Below are 20,257 nucleotides of genomic sequence, written 5' to 3' on the forward strand. Positions count from 1 at the left end.
TTTGGAAATTGGAACCTGACTATCTTGGCATGACAATCTAACATGGCATAGCAGGAAGACAACCAATCTATACCCATGATCATATCGAAATCCACCATTTCTAACTCTATGAGATTGGCCTCAGTGTTGTGACCTTGGATTGAAACTATACAACCTCTATAGACTCTTGTGGCTTCCACTTACTCACCAATTGGAGTAGATACTGGGAATGGCTCACTAAGTTATTTAGGTTCTAGCCCGAGGTTAATTGCAAAGTATGGGGTCACATATGAAATGTTGAACCGGATCAATTATGGCATAAACATTATGTGAGCAGACTTGAAGTATACATATAATAACTTCTGTAGATGCCTCTGCACTTTGACGATCAAGTGTAGCAAACAAACGGGGTTGTCCCCATCCCCGAGTAACTCGATCTGCACCTCTGCCTGTGTTGATACCCAAAATTTTTTTATATATTTGTATATGTAAAATACTTTCAAAATAGCATATGTATGCATATATAAGTGTGTCCAGATGTTTTAGTATTTTTTCTAATTTTTTAAAAGATTTTTGAATCTATTTATTGCCCTATTTTATCAAAATAAATCCAATAATTATCCCCAAAATTATCATTTTAGGTGATTAACTTATTGGATTCTCATATCTGTATTAAAATATAGCTGGCATAATTTTTGCATATTTTTACAAATTTATTTAGTATTTTAAAGCTAAATTGCGATATTAGCCTATTTTAAGATTTAATTGTTTTCATAATTATAAAATTGACTCCAGTATTTTTAATTTTATAATTATGTATTATTAATCATTTTAGTAATTTTAATTTATTTCCAGAAATTATTTTACTATTCTTATAAAATAAATAAGGGAAAAGTGGCTATTTAAATACTAGCCTTATTTCATTTCAATTGTAGCCCAAATAAACCCCCAATTGAACCCAATTGCAATATCAATTCCCCAACCCAATTTTAATTTAAACCTTCCCCTGACCCGATTAAATCCTACCCGACCCAGACCCCTCTCATCCTCGCCGTTGATCTCAGAGATCAACGACTCCTATTCACTCTTACCTTTTTTAACCCAAACGACCACCCTAACCTTCTCATTTCTCACCTACCATCCTCCTCTAAACTCTCAAATTCTCTCAAACTCTCTCGAACATTCCCAAACCCTAACCGTCTCTTACCATCACTTCTACCTTGAAACCCACCGGAATCTATGGCTTCTCAGGCTATGAGAGTCTTATACTCACCTTCTCTTGCTCCCATGCGCCTGATACCTGAAGATTCGAGGCCTGACCTCAAAGTTTTTCACCCATACCTATGTCGATTCAAGGTTCCACGGCCATATCCGGCTTTACTCCGGCGTACCATGGTGGTTTGAGCCTGATTCCGGCCTCTCCGACGCAGATCAGTGACCTTTCAAAGCCTATCTCACTTCTAGGGTTCTTTTGTAACCCTAACCCTTCGAGGTTTTCTCCGATTTCCTTAGATCTATTGTGTATCTGTGCTCTCCTTGAGTTTTCAAACGATTTCCCTAACTTTTCTTTCAAAAATTACTTTCAAAATCGCTTCGTTTCCGATCTAGGGTTTTCTGAAAATGCTTAAGTGTTTCTCTAACTTTCTTTTCCTTTTCTTTTGTGTGTATTTGCCTCTACTTTGTTCTGTGTCTTCCTTCTACCTTGTATGTTCTTCTACTGAGTTTTTACACTCCGTTCTTGTATGTTCTTCTACTGAGTTTTTACACTCCGTTCTTGTATGTTCTTTTACTGAGTTTTATATACTCCATGCTTGTATGTTCTTCTACCATGTTTTCCATACTATGCTCTCATATTATTTTCTACTGCGTTCTTATATTTTTGTCTTCTACTATATTCCAGCATGTTTCTCCTACTGTATTTTCCTGCTAAGTTCTTAAGTTTCCTTATTTTCCTCTATTAAGCCCTGTTTAAGTTTCTTCTAAAAAATCTCTTAAGCATGTTTCTTTTACTGTTCCTATCAGCGTTTTTCTTTTGCGTGCTTCTACTGTGTCCCACATGTTACTTTGCTATCATGGTTTTCTTATGAGTTTCTGTTGATGAAAGAAGCATGCAAGAGGTTTCAACTCTGAAACCTCTGAGCCTATTTCAACTACTTGCCTTCTCATCTCTGCACTTGATTCAATGTGGAAACCCTAGAATCTGGGGTTCTGCCAAGCTTGATTATGTGATTTGATTGAACTTAGGGTTTATTTCAAAACCCCTAACTCTTTCAGACCCATTCCTTGCTTTCACATAACTCTGACCTTTTGCTAAACTTTTCTATACTGGATTCTCTACTGACTTTACAATGACACTACAGTCTTCCTTCATGCTTAACATGTTTTCATGCTCCTTATATATGATGAATTTTCCTCTAAATGGTTTTCAAATTTACAATTAGTGCAAACTTCCTTTTGAATATAGCTTGACTGATTTCTTTCCATCTTTTTACTGATTTCCTCTGTTACTCGACTTAAGTAAAACCCTTCTTCATCTTTTTTGACTTGGTTCATTCATACCAAATCTCAGACCTTGTGATTTACTGGTCGTTAATTGATCCTCTTACCTTATTTATACAAACCGTGTATTTTAAAACCCTGTCTTTAAATAACTTTTATGTATTCACCCCTAATTGTCTGCTTTGTACAAAGTATTTGATTAATTTCTTTCCTTAATTGGTTTATACCCGTTTGAATCTGAATCCCTTAATTAAGGGAAGCCTTGTGTAATTGATTGACAATCAATTTTCAAAATATTTTCTTACCTTGTTTCCTCATGACTTTCACACTATAAAAGGCACGACCTTTCTTCACTACACTTCAGACTTCACAACATCAGAATCTCTTCTGAATTTTCACTCTCACATAATAGAATTCTTCCTTCTTGTCTGCATTCTGACTTTCACAAGACTACGGCTTTTCCCTGCTTGTTTCTTTGAAACTGGTATGTCCTAATTTAACTTCAGCATCACCACAATGTGTTTACTTACAATTTTCTGCATCTATGTCTACTTTACTATTTTTGCAGAGTTAAATACTTAAACTAGCATGTTGATTTCCTTTTACTTGCTTCTGCTATGAATCTCTATTCCCTATTTCCCTTAATGTGCTTTGAGTTATAGTTTAAAACATGGCAATATGCAAGTTATTGTCTATGGTTTGAACTTGATCCCTTAGGGGATCCTAACCTTTGAACAATGTGTTCCAGTAGGCTTATGGGTATGCCAGCATCTCCCATTGTTGGGTTATGCCCATTAACCTACTTTTTACCTCTTGCAACTCCCCATTCCCTATATCCCTATGTGTACTGTTTCCCTTCCCCTTTCCCCCTTTCAAAATTCTGCACTTGCACTCTCTCTTAGTTCCTAAGTTCTGCCCCCTCTTGTGAGCCTTGCCTTAGGACCTTGAGTTCCCTCTGAACTTGGAAACCTGAGAGCTGGCCCTTCCACAATGCACTTTGGCTTAATATGGTGATACATTTGGGTGTAAGCACCGCATGGAGTTCCTATGAAACTCTTAGGGAACTCTGACACACCCAAATGGGAGAAACGCTTTGAAACATGATCTTTGGAGTTGGTTTACTTCATACTTCAGACATGAAGTCTGAATTAGGCTCTCCTTGGTTGTAATTTTCAACTTCTAATATATTTTCTTTACTTTATTTTTTCTGAACTATAATAACTTTGTAATAAACTATTGGGGATGGCTAGTGAAAAAAAGGGGGGAATAACTATGTATGTAAAAGGGGTAGATATCCTGCTCATAGGAAATTTCTGATTTCTGCATATCACATAGATATCCTGCCTATAGGAATTCTGTACTTTCATATGTAGATACCATCCCTATAGGAATTTCTGATTTCTGCATATCACATTAATATCCTACCTATAAGAATTCTGCACTTTCATATGTAGATACTATGCCTATAAGGAATTCTGCACTCATATAGATATCCTGCCTATAGGTTTCTAAAATTCTGCATTCATATGGATATCCTGCCTATAGCTAAATTTCTGCATCTCTCATATAGATACCATGCACATAGTTAACTGGAAATCCAAATCCTGCATATGCATCTGTCACTAGGCAAACTTGTTTATAGGGATTAAATAACTAATTGCATTTAGATATCATGTTCATAGGCTTAAATGAAGTACAACATTTAGAGGCCATGCCTATAGGATTTCTGCACTCTTGCTATGTCTGTAAAAGTGTTTAAAGTCAACAACGCATAAAAAGCATGCCTATAGGAATTAATAACCAATTATGAAACGTCTCACTCGCCTACAAATCTAAAATCATTGTCTAACATCTGCAGAACTTATGATCTTTTATCAAAACTCGTCTTTCCTGAATAATTGACAACTTTTTCTAAAATCAGTATACTTCATCTTTTCTAAAATCAGTAGATATCATGCCTATAGGTTTCCGTCTAACACTTAGGCAAGCCATAGGATAGTTTATGAACTGAATCAGATTTTACTAACTACAACCAGCAGGCATGCCTAATTCGGACTTCTTATATGAAATATGCAATAAATCAGTCTGCCCCAACTTTTAAGTTTAATCAGACCCTAATCAGTACGTGTAAGACATGCTAAACTATATGCTTTTCTTTGATTTAAGGAGGTCTGTTTGAGCCTTATTTGTTTTATGTGCTTCCCCATACTTGCAATATATATATATGTTTTTTGCTTGTCGCCTTAGTATTTTTACCTTTTAAAACCACAAATAAGCCCAATACCTCCTCCCTTTAGGATTAGTAGTCCAAGTGCCTCTGGGGGTGATAAGATGGGGACGGGTAATAGCATGCAATAAGTAAACGAGACCATTCCGCGCTTTAATACCTCAACGGGGTGGGAAAGGGTAGATATGGATATGATGACCACACGATAACATCACGTGTAGACCCTCATTGAGGAGTGATTACCGGATATTATGTGGGGTGATCCACATTATTAATAAACCTAGGACCCCTTTTCCCTTTGTTTTCTTTGTTTCTTTTATAATCTTTTTTTTAATCATTTCTTTTAAGAAAATCAACTCATTTAGTTCCTTTTTCTTACTTTTGTTTATTTTTAACCATTACGTGAAATCCCCTCTTATTTGAAGCCTTTATTTGCCTATGTGTTATTTGCATTTAAGTCATAACAATAGTTTGGCCGAGAACCACACTAGTGGATCCTGAAGGGTATCTAACACCTTCCCCTTTGGATAATTTCAAGCCCTTACCCAATCTCTGGTTACTCAAAACAAACCCCTCCTAGTGTCCTAATGCACTTAAATCATTAGGTGGCGACTCTTCAATTCAAACCCAATTCCCGAAAGGGAACGAGTTGTCCTCCCAAATGTTACAAACCCAATTTCGCGAGAAAAAGGGGTCGCGACAGCATGGCGACTCTGCTGGGGATATCTTTTAGGCTTCTACCATTTCAAGCTATTACTATGACTTTACATTTATTATGTGCTTTATTTGTTTAATACCTTTAAGCATTTAATTCCCTCTTCTACTGCAAAAGCTAACTTGTCTCTTGTTTCTTTCCCTTGTTTCTTTCACTGTTTTCCTTTACTGCACTCCTTTATTACTGTTTTAAATTATTGTAATTATTACTTTATGAATGTGCAAATACGTGACAACTTGTTTTAATTATTGCATAAGCATGTTTTCAACATCATATTCCACTCGTTCCAAACAAATACCATAGCAACGCTTATAATGAGTGGTTGCGCTCTTCCAATATTATCACCCTTTAAATCCGGCAAAGGCGTATTTGCGGTAAAACCAGTCAATCAATGGTGTAGTCGATGGTTCCGTGTCTTTCCCTCTTGAGTTGTCCGCTCAAGGGTACCAGTCTAAAACCCCATAGAAACCTTACTCTGTTTAAATTGTGCATGCATCATGGTCAAACCTAGCCGAGTCAGTTATGTTGTCCGCATAATGACTCTTTAAGATAGCCTTATCCAAAGTCCACTGGATTTCCCAAGAACCCAAATGGACAATATCACGTTTTGTGCATTTATTTGGAAAACTAAATGCTTTTATGCCAATTATTGGTATTTAATAGTCGAGTCTGGTAGGGTAAGGGCCTAACTCTTTTGTCTTGCAGCAACATGAGGCACGAAGTCCCCAGATTCGGCATGGTCACAAACATCCACCCAAGGTTGCTAAGCTAGTGGGAGGATCTTCATTCCAGTGATCAAACTCTTGTCCGGAAATACCTAGGAAATCTACCTTCCCTCCTGGAGGTCCAACCCAACAACAAAATCATAGAAGCTGCTACTCTGTTATGGGATTGTGATAGGTTTGTGTTTCGCTTCGGAGAGATTGAGATGACACCCCTGCTAGAGGAAATAGGAGGATTGGCTGGTATACCATGGGAGACCCCGGGTTTGTTAATGCCGTAAAATTGCAAGGGTAGATGTTTTCTCAAAATGATGGGCCTAAAGAAGAATCCAGACTTGACATGTTTGAAGTAGTCCTACATTCCCTTTGATTATTTGTACGAGAGATACGGTCACAGCAAATCCTACCGTACATATCCGGATGAGTTCGCCCTTACATCGTTGGGGCATATTCACCGAAGGGTCTTTGTCTTCATGTTCTGCTTCTTGGGGATGATAGTGTTTCCAATGAAGAAAGAAAGGATCCACACCAGGCTAGCCATGGTCACCAAAACTTTGATGGAGGAAATTGGTGGACAACCATTTAGCATAGTGCCCATGATCATCGTAGAGATATATCGAGCCTTGGAAAAGTGTCAACAATGAGCCCCACACTTCGAGGGCTGCAACTTGCTACTCCAGCTCGGGCTCATGGAGCATCTTCAAAGGGGTGAATATTGGCAAGAGATTCAGCGTAGAGACTGGGACGATCATATAGCCTTCCATCAACCAAGGCAAATGAACTATATGCCCAACATGTTTGCTTAGCCAGATGCCAAAGGGTGGGTGGAGTTGTTTGAAAATCTAACTGAGGATCAATTATAATGGATGTTCGAGTGGTTCCCTACTGAATAGTTCATCGCCCGATCCAGGGATGCACCATTTCTGATATTGATCGGTTTGAGAGGAACCTGCCCTTATATCCCTCTCCGAGTTATGAGACAGGCTGGTAGGAAGCAGGTTATACCAAGGGTCGATAAAATGAGTCACTTCCGGGCTGACTTCCAAGCTGATGACAGGTCTTATAAGTGCCAAGCCCAACATATGTGGCATTGAAAGATTATCATGGGAAGAGATACTATCGAACCAGACAGATACCATACTGGCTGCACCCCATACTATTCAGGCTGGCTGGAGGATAATCACAATGGTCTGGGCCAACCCGGGTTTGTTTGAGGTCACAAAATCATCGATGAAAGGGCTGAAGCATAGGCCAAATACAACCAACTGCGCAAGAGGATTCGGGAATGTGAAAGCAAGCACCGTGAGATTCAAGAAGCCCACCAAAAACTTATTGAAGAGTGGAAAGACATGGTTGTCAGTGCCAACAAGCGATTAGGATACCTGGAACGAGGTTTAGTGGAGCTAGAAAGGAAGTTTCTCAAGAGGATCGAGGACTGCCAGAATGCTGAAGGAAACGAGAGTGGACACCTGGCCAGAGCCTACCTGTTGCTGGGACTTCACGAGCTGGTGAAGCTGTTCGATGGAGCCAAAGATGCCGAGTCTGGGGAAGGTCCTTCTCGGACCAAATAGATAAGAGTTTTCTTTTACTTTATGAAATGTAATAAGGCCAATGACCACTAGTGACATTTTATTTAGTGTCGTTTTGGGATTCGTCTACTTTTTATCAATAAAATAAGGCATTTAGCATTGTAAATTCTCCAAATCAATTTGTCGCTAGGCCTACCTCGGGCACAACGAGGCTCCCAAATTAAGACGCGATTTACATTCTTGCACTATGTGTTTAAATATCGCAACACTTTTTTATAATCCCCACTGACTTGTTACCTTTTTGTTTTTACTTTTCGTTTATTTACTTCCATCCCCAAAGGTTAATTCGTGCACTTTGGCATCGTCATCATATTCCACAAGATCAAAGGGCCCTCCACCCACTCCTCCTCCTAGTCCTATCAGAAGCAGGAACAAAGTAAAGATGGAAGATTTGAACAACACCATAAAGGAAAACTCAACTAAATGGGTAGAGGTCACTCATGGTGCTCAGGTCTCCAAAGAACGTGCGTCCCAACTTGAGCAGAAACTGATGAAATTTCAGGAGGAACTTGATCAAGTTCGGAATCTGGCAAACTAGTCATTTTCCCTCACCACTCCAGATATCAATTTTCCAAACGCTCAGAACCCCACGCCTCCACAAAACATCCCAAAACCACAAAACCATCCCGCTCATCACCACCACTGCAGTACTTTCCACACTCCACTACTCATCCCAAAACCTCTAAATTCCACAAATGACCATTTCCACGCCCACCACAACTCCTCCATTTATGTGGAAACCATGCCACACTCCACCCAACCTATCTTCAGCACACCCGAGTCTGATGATAAAGACTCACTCATCAGGAACCTAGCTGCGAAGCTCAAGAAATTGACTAGTCGAATTCAGGGTGTCGAAGGAAGTAAGGGGATTGAAGGATTGAACTACGAAGATCTTTGCATACAACCGGATGTCGAACTGCCCGACGGGTACAAACCTCCTAAGTTAGAAATGTTTGATAGTACAGGGGATCCGTGAGTCCACTTGAGAACATACTGCGACAAGTTGGTCGGAGTAGGGAAAGACGAAAGGATTCGCATGAAGCTTTTCATGAGAACTCTGAAGGGAGATGCTTTGTCTTGGTACATTAGCCAAGACCCAAAGAAATGGTCAAACTGGGTGAGTATGGCGTCCGACTTTATGGACAGGTTCAGGTTCAACACAAAAAATGCACCAGATGTGTTCTATATTTAGAACTTAAAGAAGAAGCCCACTGAAACACTCCGCGAGTATGCCACTTGCTGGAGATCAGAAGCTGCTAAGGTCAGACCTGCTTTAGAAGAAGAACAAATGAATAAGTTTTTCGTCTAGGCTCAAGACCCGCAGTACTATGAAAGGCTAATGTTGATTGAGAGCCGGAAATTTTCCGACATCATCAAGCTAGGGGAAAAGATTGAGGAAGGCATCAAAAATGGTATGGTTACGAACTTTGAAGCTTTGCAAGCTACCAATAAGGCTTTACAGTCTGGTGGCATGTCCAAGAAAAGGAACATAGGTTGCACAAAGAGCCGAATCCCCTATCAAATACCAAGTCTATCTGATACCTCCACTCATATATCAGCCTACTCAGAATTACCAAGCACTCTCACACTCTTACCAAGCTCCATCACCTACTTACCAATCACCCCCACCTTCTACATATCAACCTACTTCACCCAGATATTCCTAACCCGCACATATCTACAATGCTCAGCCATCCCACTATCAATCACCTCCCACACGTCAAAACTTTCCTAGACCTCGACCAAATTTCGACTACAGACCCCTCAAACAGTATACCACCATTGCTAAACCGATTGACCAGCTATACAAAAGGCTCAAAGCTGCTAGTTATGTCACCCCTATCCTTGCTATAACCCCTGAAAACCCTTCTTAGTGGGTCAATACAAATAAATCATGTGCATACCATTCCGACATGAAGGGACATACCATTGATGAATGCCGCTCTTTGAAAGATAAGATCCAGACTCTGATCGATAATAAGATCATTATAGCAAAGGAGCCTACTCCGAATGTTCGCAACAACCCTCTGCTGGACCATAAGGGTGGAGGTGTTCACATGATTGAAATAGAGGATGATTGGGATCCCAAAGGATCAATCGGTTTAATCACAGAAAGTGACGAACCAAAGAAGCCGATAGTCACCCTCAATCCGATCGTAGTCCAGACTCAGCATTCTGGGGATGCTGAGGTAAACATGTCTGTACCACTTGAATTTGAAGCACCACCCCCTACAAAGACGCCAACACCAATTGAAGTCGAGTTTGGGTCTCCAACAAATGCACCCGCACCGTTTGAAGTTGCAATTTTACCCTCCAAAATACATGCTCCATTCGGAGTAAAGGTTCCCATCCCAGTAACAATGTTGGCCATAACATCGTTCCATACAAATGCCATACCTTGGGATTACACAGCCGAGGCGAGAAGGAAAGGGAAAGCTAAATTCGGGGAAACAGTTGCGGCACAGGGTATGACAAGAACGGGCAGGGTTTATACTCCGGAGCATTTAGCTGAGTTGAGTAAGCAGGCCTTTGGTCGGCCGACCATCACTGAAATCGGGCCCGATGATCTTTGGAGAAAGATACAAGCCAAGGAATACTCAGTCATTGATCAGCTGAACAAAACACCAGCACAGATTTCTATCCTAGCTTTGGTGCAATGTTCCGATGTACATAAGAATGCCTTGTTGAAGGTGCTGAGTGAGGCATATGTACCAAGCGACATCACCGGAGGAGAAATGGCAAACATGGCAGGGCAGGTATTGGAAAGTCACAAGATCACTTTTCATGAAGATGAGTTGCCACCCGAAGGGTTGAGTCACAACAAAGCGTTGCATATCACCGTGCAATGTGAAGATCATTTTATCACTAGGGTTCTGATTGATGGAGGGTCCAACCTCAATATTTGTCCATTGGTAACACTTAGAACATTGGGAAAGGGTCTGCATGAGATCAAGGACGGGGCCATCAACATCAAAGCGCTTTCGACGGTTCCCAAAGATCCACCATTGGGGAAATCAGCCTGTGTTTGCAAATGGGGCCTACTTGGTTCGATGTTGATTTTCAGGTTATAGATATGCCGGAATCTTACAACTTGCTGTTGGGACGACAGTGGATTCATGCCGCTGGGGCTGTAGCATCAACACTACATCAGGTAGTGGAGTTTGATTTGAATCACTAAGAGGTGATCATTCACGGCGATGGTAGCAATCCCATATACAGTCGCCAAACCATCCCAGCGATTGGAGGAAGAAGAAAGATAGGCAAGGAAACCTATCACCACATCGAGCGAGTCAACACCATTTACAAAGACAAATGGTGGGACCACAAAAGTGAAAGCATATTGAACTGGAGCGGATATGAGCATGGAAAGGGACTTGGCAAGAACCTCCAAGGAATCGCCAAACCTATCAAACTAAAGAAACATGGCACCACCATTGGTCTGGGATATGAGTACACTTGGAAAGAATTCAACAACTGGTCGCCACCATGGCGCGACCCATACTACCTGCTGGAGCAGCCAATACCACATTTGGAGCAGACTTTCCAGTCAACCGATGTTATCTATGGGTCGGAAGAAGAGGAAGCACTGTCAGCAGTGAGAAATTTGTTCCTAGGAAAAGATGACATGGATTGTTGTGTCATTTTCGAGGAGTAGGGGGAGGAAGGCCCTTCCATACAGGCCATAAGACGAGGAACACGCCTAAACAATTGGACCATCAGAACCACCAGAGCTCGGAAAACCTCGGGGTAGCAAGGCTGAACAAAGCATCATGCACTATCTTTTATTTTTACTAGTTGATTTTCCTTTCGCATTTTTGAATTTTCACAATAAGATCTTCCAATGTTCAAAACAGTTATGAAATTTATCAAAGCATTCCGATTTCCTTACAAATCTTACTCTTATTATTTTCTCTCATTACTTTACTTATACAGCATTACTATTACCTATCTTGATGAACCAATGGCTGTGACATGCAACGAGACAACACAACAAACATACATAGATTCAGAGGAAGATGATATACCAGAAGAGATTGTTAAAGAGGTTGAAAATTTTGAGAACAGACCTAAGTCCAACCTGGATGAGACCGATATTGTTAACCTGGGAGATGCAGAAAATATCAAAAAACTCGGATCAACGTTCATTTGTCACCATCAGAAAAGGAAGAATACACAGAATTTCTGAAGGAATATGAGGACATATTCGCCTGGTCATATGATGACATGACTGGTTTGAGCACATCTATTGTGGCCCACAAACTGCTAACTGATCTGACATGTCCACCGGTAAAATAGAAGCTCAGAAAGTTTAAACCCGACATGAGCCTGAAAATCAAGGAAGAAGTCACTAAGCAGGTCAAAGCTAAGGTCCTTAGGGTAGTAGAATATCTGACATGGTTAGCCAATATTGTGCCAGTGCCGAAGAAGGATGGGAAGGTCAGAGTCTATGTCGACTACTAGGATCTCAATCGGGCCAGTCCAAAGGACGACTTCCCCTTGCCAAACATACACATCCTGATTGACAATTGCACAAAGCATGAGTTGCAATCATTTGTAGATTGCTTCGCTGGATATCATCAGATCTGGATGGATGAAGAAGATGCTGAGAAAACGGCTTTCATTACGCCGTGGGGGATGTACTGCTACAAGATAATGCCATTCGGGTTAAAGAATGCAGGGGCCACCTACATGAGATCCATGACTACTATCTTCCATGATATGATACACAAGGAGATTAAGGTGTATGTAGATGATGTCATCATAAAGTCCAAGAAAGCCACTGACCACATGGAAGATTTGAGGAAGTTCTTCAATAGACTGAGAAGATACAACCTGAAACTAAATCCTGCAAAATGTGCATTTGGGGTTCCTATGGGAAAACTACTTGGGTTCATTGTGAGTCGCCGAGGAATAGAACTGGATCCATCTAAGGTAAAAGCTATTCAAGAACTGCCACCGCCAAAGAACAAAAAGGATGTAATGAGCTTCTTGGGAAGACTTAACTACATCAGCCGGTTCATAGCACAATCTACGGTCATTTGTGAGCCAATCTTTAAGATGTTGAAGAAGGATGCCGCTACCAAATGGACCGATGACTACCAAAAGGCCTTCGACCGAATCAAGGAGTACCTGTCAACACCACAGATTTTGGTCCCACCCGAGCCAGGTAGATTTCTATTACTCTACCTCGCAGTATTGGATATAGCGTTCGGTTGTGTTCTGGGGCAACATGATGAAACGGGGAGGAAGGAGCAAGCCATCTATTACCTAAGTAAGAAGTTCACCCTGTACGAGGCTCGGTATTCTCTGTTAGAGCACACTTGTTGTGCTTTGACTTGGGTAGCACAGAAGCCGAAACACTACTTCTGTGCCTATACTACATATCTCATATCAAGGATGGATCCCTTGAAGTACTTCTTTCAGAACCCCATGCCCACTGGCAAGCTGGCCAAGTGGCAAATCCTGTTGAGTGAATTTGACATTGTCTACGTGACTTAGAAAGCAATCAGAGGACACGCACTAGCAGATCACCTTGCTGAAAATCCCGTGGACGGAGAATACGAACCCATGAAAACATATTTTCCTGATGAAGAGGTATCATTCATAGGAGAAAACATTGCAGAATCCTATGATGGTTGGAGAATGTTTTTCGATGGAGCAACAAATTTCAAAGGAGTTGGCATAGGAGCGGTCCTAGTATCAAAAATCGGTTAGTATTATCCAGTGTCTACCAAACTCAGGTTCCCCTGCACCAACAATATGGCCAAGTATGAAGCCTGCATCCTAGGGCTCAAGATGGCCATTGACATGAACATCCAAGAGTTGCTAGTAATTGGGGATTCAGACTTGCTTATACATTAGTTCTGAGAAGAATGGACGACCAAGAACTCCAAGATACTCCCTTATCTACATCATGTGCAGGAGTTGAGAAAGAGGTTCACAAAGACAGAATTCCAGCATGTTCCTAGGGTCCAGAATGAATTCGTCGATGCACTGGCTACCCTATCATCCATGATACAACATCCAAACAAGAATTTCATTGATCCCATTCCGGTAAAGATCCATGATCAGCCCGCTTACTGTGCTCATGTCGAAGAAGAAGCAGATGGAAAGCCTTGGTTTCATGATATCAAGGAATACTTGGAAAATGGAGAATACCCAAAGCTCGCAAACGCTATTTAGAAGTGCACGCTTTGGAGGTTATCCAACAATTTCTTTCACAACGGAGGAATCAGGAGGACTCCTGATTTGGGATTATTAAGGTGTGTTGACGCAAAGGAGGCATCCAGGCTATTAGAGGAAATTCATGCAGGGACCTGCGGTCCACATATGAATGGCTTTGTTTTTTAGCAAAGAAAATACTCCGAGCTGGTTACTTTTGGATGACTATGGAAATAGACTGCATCCAGTATGTTCGAAAGTGCCACCGCTGCCAGATGCATGCAGACATGATAAAGGTGCCTCTAAATGATCTCAATGCAACAAGCTCGCCGTGGCCGTTTTCCGCCTGGGGAATGGATGTTATCGGACCAATCGAACCCGCCGCATCAAACGGACACAGGTTTTTCCTAGTAGCAATTGATTATTTCACCAAATGGGTTGAAGCAGCATCTTATAGGGCAGTGACTAAGAATGTCGTGGCGGATTTCGTTCGTGACCGTATCATGTGTTGGTTCGGAATTCCAGAGTCAATCATTACTGATAATGGCTCCAACCACAACAACTATTTGATGAAATCCATGTGTGAAACCTTAAAGATCAAACACAAGAATTCTACAGCTTATAGACCTCAAATGAACGGAGCCATAGAGGCCGTTAACAAGAATATCAAGAAGATACTAAGGAAAATGATAGAGAAGCATAAGTAGTGGAACGAGAAGCTATCGTTTGCTTTATTGGGATACCGCACCACAGTCTGCACATCGACAGGAGCAACCCCCTATATGCTAGTCTACGGTACAGAGGCAGTCATTCCCGCCGAGGTGGAAATTCCCTCATTGAGAATTTTACAGGAAGCAAAGCTAGACGATGCAAAATGGGTGAAGAATCGTTACAAGCGGCTAGCTCTTATAGATGGAAAGAGAATGAATGCAGTTTTCCATGGTCAGCTCTATCAGAACAGAATGTCCAAAGCCTTCAACAAAAGAGTCAAACTAAGACAATTCACACTGGGGCAGCTGGTGTTAAAGAAAATTTTTCCGCATCAAGATGAAGCCAAAGGGAAATTCTCTCCCAACTGGCAGGGTCCGTACATGGTTCACCAGGTTCTGACAGGAGGAGCCCTCATACTTGCCGAAATGGACGGAGAAGTTGGGCCAAAGCCGATCAATTCAGACGTAGTCAAGCGATACTATGTGTAACCTTTATGCTTTCTTTTATGATGTAATTTGAACTACGCCTGACCTGATTCCCCTTTAAGAGGGGATACGTAGGCAGCCCTATGTGTTCGGTCACAATTCAATAAAATTTCCATTTCCCCCGCTATTGGAAACTGGGGCAGAATTTTGAGGAGGACCCTCAAAATTCCAAAGTCGATTCCAGCCATTTATCATTAACAGCCGTCAGAAGCAACATCCCAGTAAACTGGGGTAGAATTTTGATGAGGACCCTCAAAATTCCGGAGCAAGAGAAGTTGCAATGTCTTGAACCACGTCACAATCATCGGTTCATCTAAAGAGAACTATTCTTAATTATGTACTTATGTTATGCTTTTACTAAATTATGCATATTTATTACTAAAATTGCGTTGTTTAGCAATGCTACCCCAGTGATATATACGGTATCGCCAGATCAAACCCGAGCAGGTCAAGCAAAGCCACGGGGATACGAACTAACCTTACCCCCTATACAAACTCACGATTTTTCTTTGGATGCAGGCACTTGAGTTGCAAAATCATCAAATATACTATACGCTCACTCACAAAGTTCAGGAATACAACTCTCCAATCCGTTGCACTTGCTCGCAATTGCTATCCACCCGACAGTGTCCCCAGCAGGCACAATATCCCCAGCAATCACAATACCACAATCCGCTATCAGCTAAGAAAACTCTATTGCTATTTGCCATTTTTACTTCCTATATAAGGCTACCATTCTTCCTTCCGAGACTAAGCTCTGTCTCCATCTGCATTCTCTGCATTGCATAATGCTACCATTCTGCCTTTCAAGGTTAAGCTCTACCTCCATCTGTATTCTCTGCATTGCATAAGGCTACCATTCTGCCTTCCGAGGTTAAGCTCTACCTCCATCTGCATTCTCTGCATTGCATAAGGCTACCATTCTGCCTTCCGAGACTAAGCTGTCTCCATCTACGTTCTCTACATTGCATAAGGCTACCATTCTGCCTTCCGAGGTTAAGCTCTACCTCCATCTGCATTCTCTGCATTGCATAAGGCTACCATTTTTCCCTCCGAGACTAAGCTCTGTCTCCATCTGCGTTCTCTGCATTGAATAAGGCTACCTTTCTGCCTTCCGAGGTTAAGCTTTACCTCCATCTTGTATGGCTGAAAGATCGCCACTTCATTTACATCTTGCATGGCTGAAAGATCGCCACTTTATTTACATCTTGCATGGCTGAAAGATCGCCACTTTATTTACATTTTGCATTGGCTGAAAGATCGCCACCTACTACACCTCATAGGCTGAAAGATCACCACCTACTGCACCTTATAGGCTGAAAGATCGCCAAATCATCCAAAGGTGTCATTGTTCGGAGGCACCATTTTTATAGCCTGAGAACGCCATGCCATGGCCTGAGGACCCCTTTTTATCTTTTGCATATCATTATTCAAAGGCGTCATAGTTCGGAGGCATCATTCTCATAGCCCGAGAGCACCACTTCATGGCCTGTGAATCCATATCATACCCTTCATAGCCCAGGACGTCATCCTAACCGTCCAAAGACAACATTTCATGGTCCGACGGGAATTTGCATCAGGTTTAAATTTTCGCACAACATATTGCTCATTTGCAGGTAAACCGGCGAACAACGGCCTTCTCAGTAGGAGTAATCCTGCTCCAGTTCCCGCAGCCCTATTAGACTTTAACCATCCATCCTAACCTAAATATCGCGTCCGTATTGGAAAATCTCCATCGGCATACTCCGTTGACGGATCCTGAACTACATATGGCCTGATTCCTGTAAGACTAGGGATATGTAGGCAACTCAGGATCCAGAGCTCGGTCAAATTCTTCAAACCATTCCGTTCGGTCAAAATTGGCCATCATATATTTACCCGATAATTCTTTCATCCTTCCCGGGTAAAGAGGGGCAGCTGTTGATACCCAATTTTTTCCTGTATATTTGTATATGCAAAATATTTTCAAAATAACATATGTATTCATATATAAGTGTGTCCAAATATTTTAGTATTTTTTCTAATTTTTAAAAAGATTTTTAAATCTATTTATTGCCCTATTTTATTAAGAAAAACACAATAATTATCCCCAAAATTATAATTTTGGGTAATTCACTTATTGGATTTTGATATCTGTATTAAACTATAGCTAGCATAATTTTTTCATATTTTTACAAATTTATTTAGTATTTTTAAAGATAAATTGCGTATAATTGCGATATTAGCCTATTTTAAGATTTAATTATTTTCGTAATTATAAAATTGACTCCAGTATTTTTAATTTGATAATTGCGTATTATTAATCATTTTAGTACCTTTAATTTATTTCCAAAAATTATTTTACTATTTTTATAAAATAAATAAGGGAAAAGTGGATATTTAAATACTAGCCCTATTTCATTTCAATTGTAGCCCAAATCAACCCCCCAATTGAACCCAATTGCAATCTCAATTCCCCAACCCAATTTTAATTTAAACCCGCCCCTGACCCGATTAAATCCTACCCGACCCAGACCCCTCTCATCCTGGCCGTTGATCTCTGAGATCAACGACCCCTATTCACTCTTACCTTTTTTAACCCAAATGACCACCCTAACCTTCTCATTTCTCACCTACCATCTGCCTCTAAACTCTCAAACTCTATCAAACTCTCTCGAACATTCCCAAAACCTAACCGCCTCTTACCATCACTTCTACCTTGAAACCCACCGGAATCCATGGCTTCACAGGCTATGAGAGTCTTATACTCACCTTCTCTTACTCCCACGCACCTGATACCTGAAGATTCGAGGCCTGACCTCGAAGGTTTTCACCCAGACCTATGTCGATTCAAGGTTCACGACCATCTCCGGCTTTACTCCAGCGTACCATGGTGGTTTGAGTCTGATTCCGACCTCTCCGACTCAGATCGGTGACCTTTCAAAGCCTATCTCACTTCTAGGGTTCTTTTGAAACCCTAACCCTTCGAGGTTTTCTCCGATTTCCTTAGATCCGTTGTGTATCTGTGCTCTCCTTGAGTTTTCAAATGATTTCCCTAGCTTTTCTTTCAAAAATTACTTTCAAAACCGTTTCGTTTCCGATCTAGGGTTTTCTGAAAATGCGTAAGTGTTTCTATGACTTTCTTTTCCTTTTCTTTTGTGTGTATTTGCCTCTACTTTGTTCTATGTTTTCCTTCTACCTTGTATGTTCTTCTACTGAGTTTTTACACTCCGTTCTTGTATGTTCTTTTACTGAGTTTTATATACTCCATGCTTGTATATTTTTCTACCATGTTTTCCATACTATGCTCTCATATGCTTTTCTACTGTGTTCTTATATTTTTGTCTTTTACTATGTTCCAGCATGTTTCTCCTACTGTATTTTCCTGCTAAGTTCTTAAGTTTCCTTATTTTCCTTCTATTAAGCCCTGTTTAAGTTTCTTCTGAAAAATCTCTTAAGCATGTTTCTTTTACTGTTCCTATCAACATTTTTCTTTTGAGTGTTTCTACTATGTTCCGCATGTTACTTTGCTATCATGTTTTTCTCATGAGTTTCTGTTGATGAAAGAAGCATGCAAGAGGTTTCAACTCTGAAACCTCTGAGCCTGTTTCAACTACTTGCCTTCTCATCTCTGTACTTGATTCAATGTGGAAAGCCTAGAATCTGGGGTCCTCCAAGCTTGATTATGTGATTTGATTGAACTTAGGATTTATTTCAAAACCCCTAACTCTTTCAGACCCATTCCTTGCTTTCATATGACTGTGACCTTTTGCTAAACATTTCAATACTGGATTCTCTACTGACTTTACAATGACACTACAGTCTTCCTTCATGCTTAACATGTTCACATGCTCCTTATATATGATGAATTTTTGTCTAAATGGTTTTCAAATTTGCAATTAGTGCAAACTTTCTTTTGAATATAACTTGATTGATTTCTTTCCATCTTTTTACTGATTTCCTCTGTTACTCGACTTAAGTAAAACCCTTCTTCATCTTTTTTGAATTGGTTCATTCATACCAAATTTCAGACCTTGTGATTTACTGGCTGTTAATTGATCCTCTTACCTTATTTGCACAAACCGCGTATTTTAAAACCTTGTCTTTAAATAACTTTTATGTATTCACCCCTAATTACCTACTTTGCACAAAGTGTTTGATTAATTTGTTTCCTTAATTGGTTTATACCCATTTGAATCTGAATCCCTTAATTAAGGGAAGCCTTGTGTAACTGATTGACAATCAGTTTTAAAAATATTTTCTTACCTTGTTTCCTCATGACTTTCACATTATAAAAGGCACGACCTTTTTTCACTACACTTCAGACTTCACAATATCAGAATCTCTTCTGAATTCTCACTCTCACATAATATAATTCTTCCTTCTTGTCTGCATTTTGACTTTTACAAGACTACGGCTTTTCCCTGTTTGTTTCTTTGAAAGTATGTCCTAATTTAACTTCAGCATCACCACAATGTGTTTACTTACATTTTTCTGCATCTATGTCTACATTACTATTTCTGCAGAGTTAAATACTTAAACTAGCATGTTGATTTCCTTTTGCTTGCTTCTGCTATGAATCCCTATTCCCTCTTTCCCTTTATGTGCTTTGAGTTACAACTTAAAACATGGCAATATGCAAGTTATTGTCTATGGTTTGAACTTGATCCCTTAGGGGATCCTAACCTCTAAACAATGTGTTCCAGTAGGCTTATGGGTATGCCAGCATCTCCCATTGTTGGGTTATGCCCACTAACCTGCTTTTTACCTCTTGCAACTCCCCATTCCCTATATCCCTATGTGTACTGTTTCCCTTCCCCTTTCCCCCTTTCAAAATTCTGCACTTGCACTCTCTCTTAGTTCCTAAGTTCTGCCCCCCTCTTGTGAGCCTTGCCTTAGGACCTTGATTTCCCTCTGAACTTGGACACCTGAGGGCTGGCCCTTCCACACTGCACTTCTGCTTAATATGGTGATACATTTGGGTGTAAGCACTGCCCGGAGTTCCTATGAAACTCTTAGGGAACTATGACACACCCAAATGGGAGAAAGGCTTTGAAACATGATCTTTGGAGTTAGTTTACTTCATATTTCAGACAGGAAGTCTAAATCAGGCTCTCCTTGGTTGTAATTTTCAACTTCTGATGTATTTTCTTTACTTTATTTTTTCTGAACTTTAATAACTTTGT

The sequence above is a fragment of the Nicotiana sylvestris genome, chromosome 12, assembly GCF_000393655.2.
Source record: "Nicotiana sylvestris chromosome 12, ASM39365v2, whole genome shotgun sequence".
NCBI classification, from domain to species: Eukaryota; Viridiplantae; Streptophyta; class Magnoliopsida; order Solanales; family Solanaceae; genus Nicotiana; species Nicotiana sylvestris.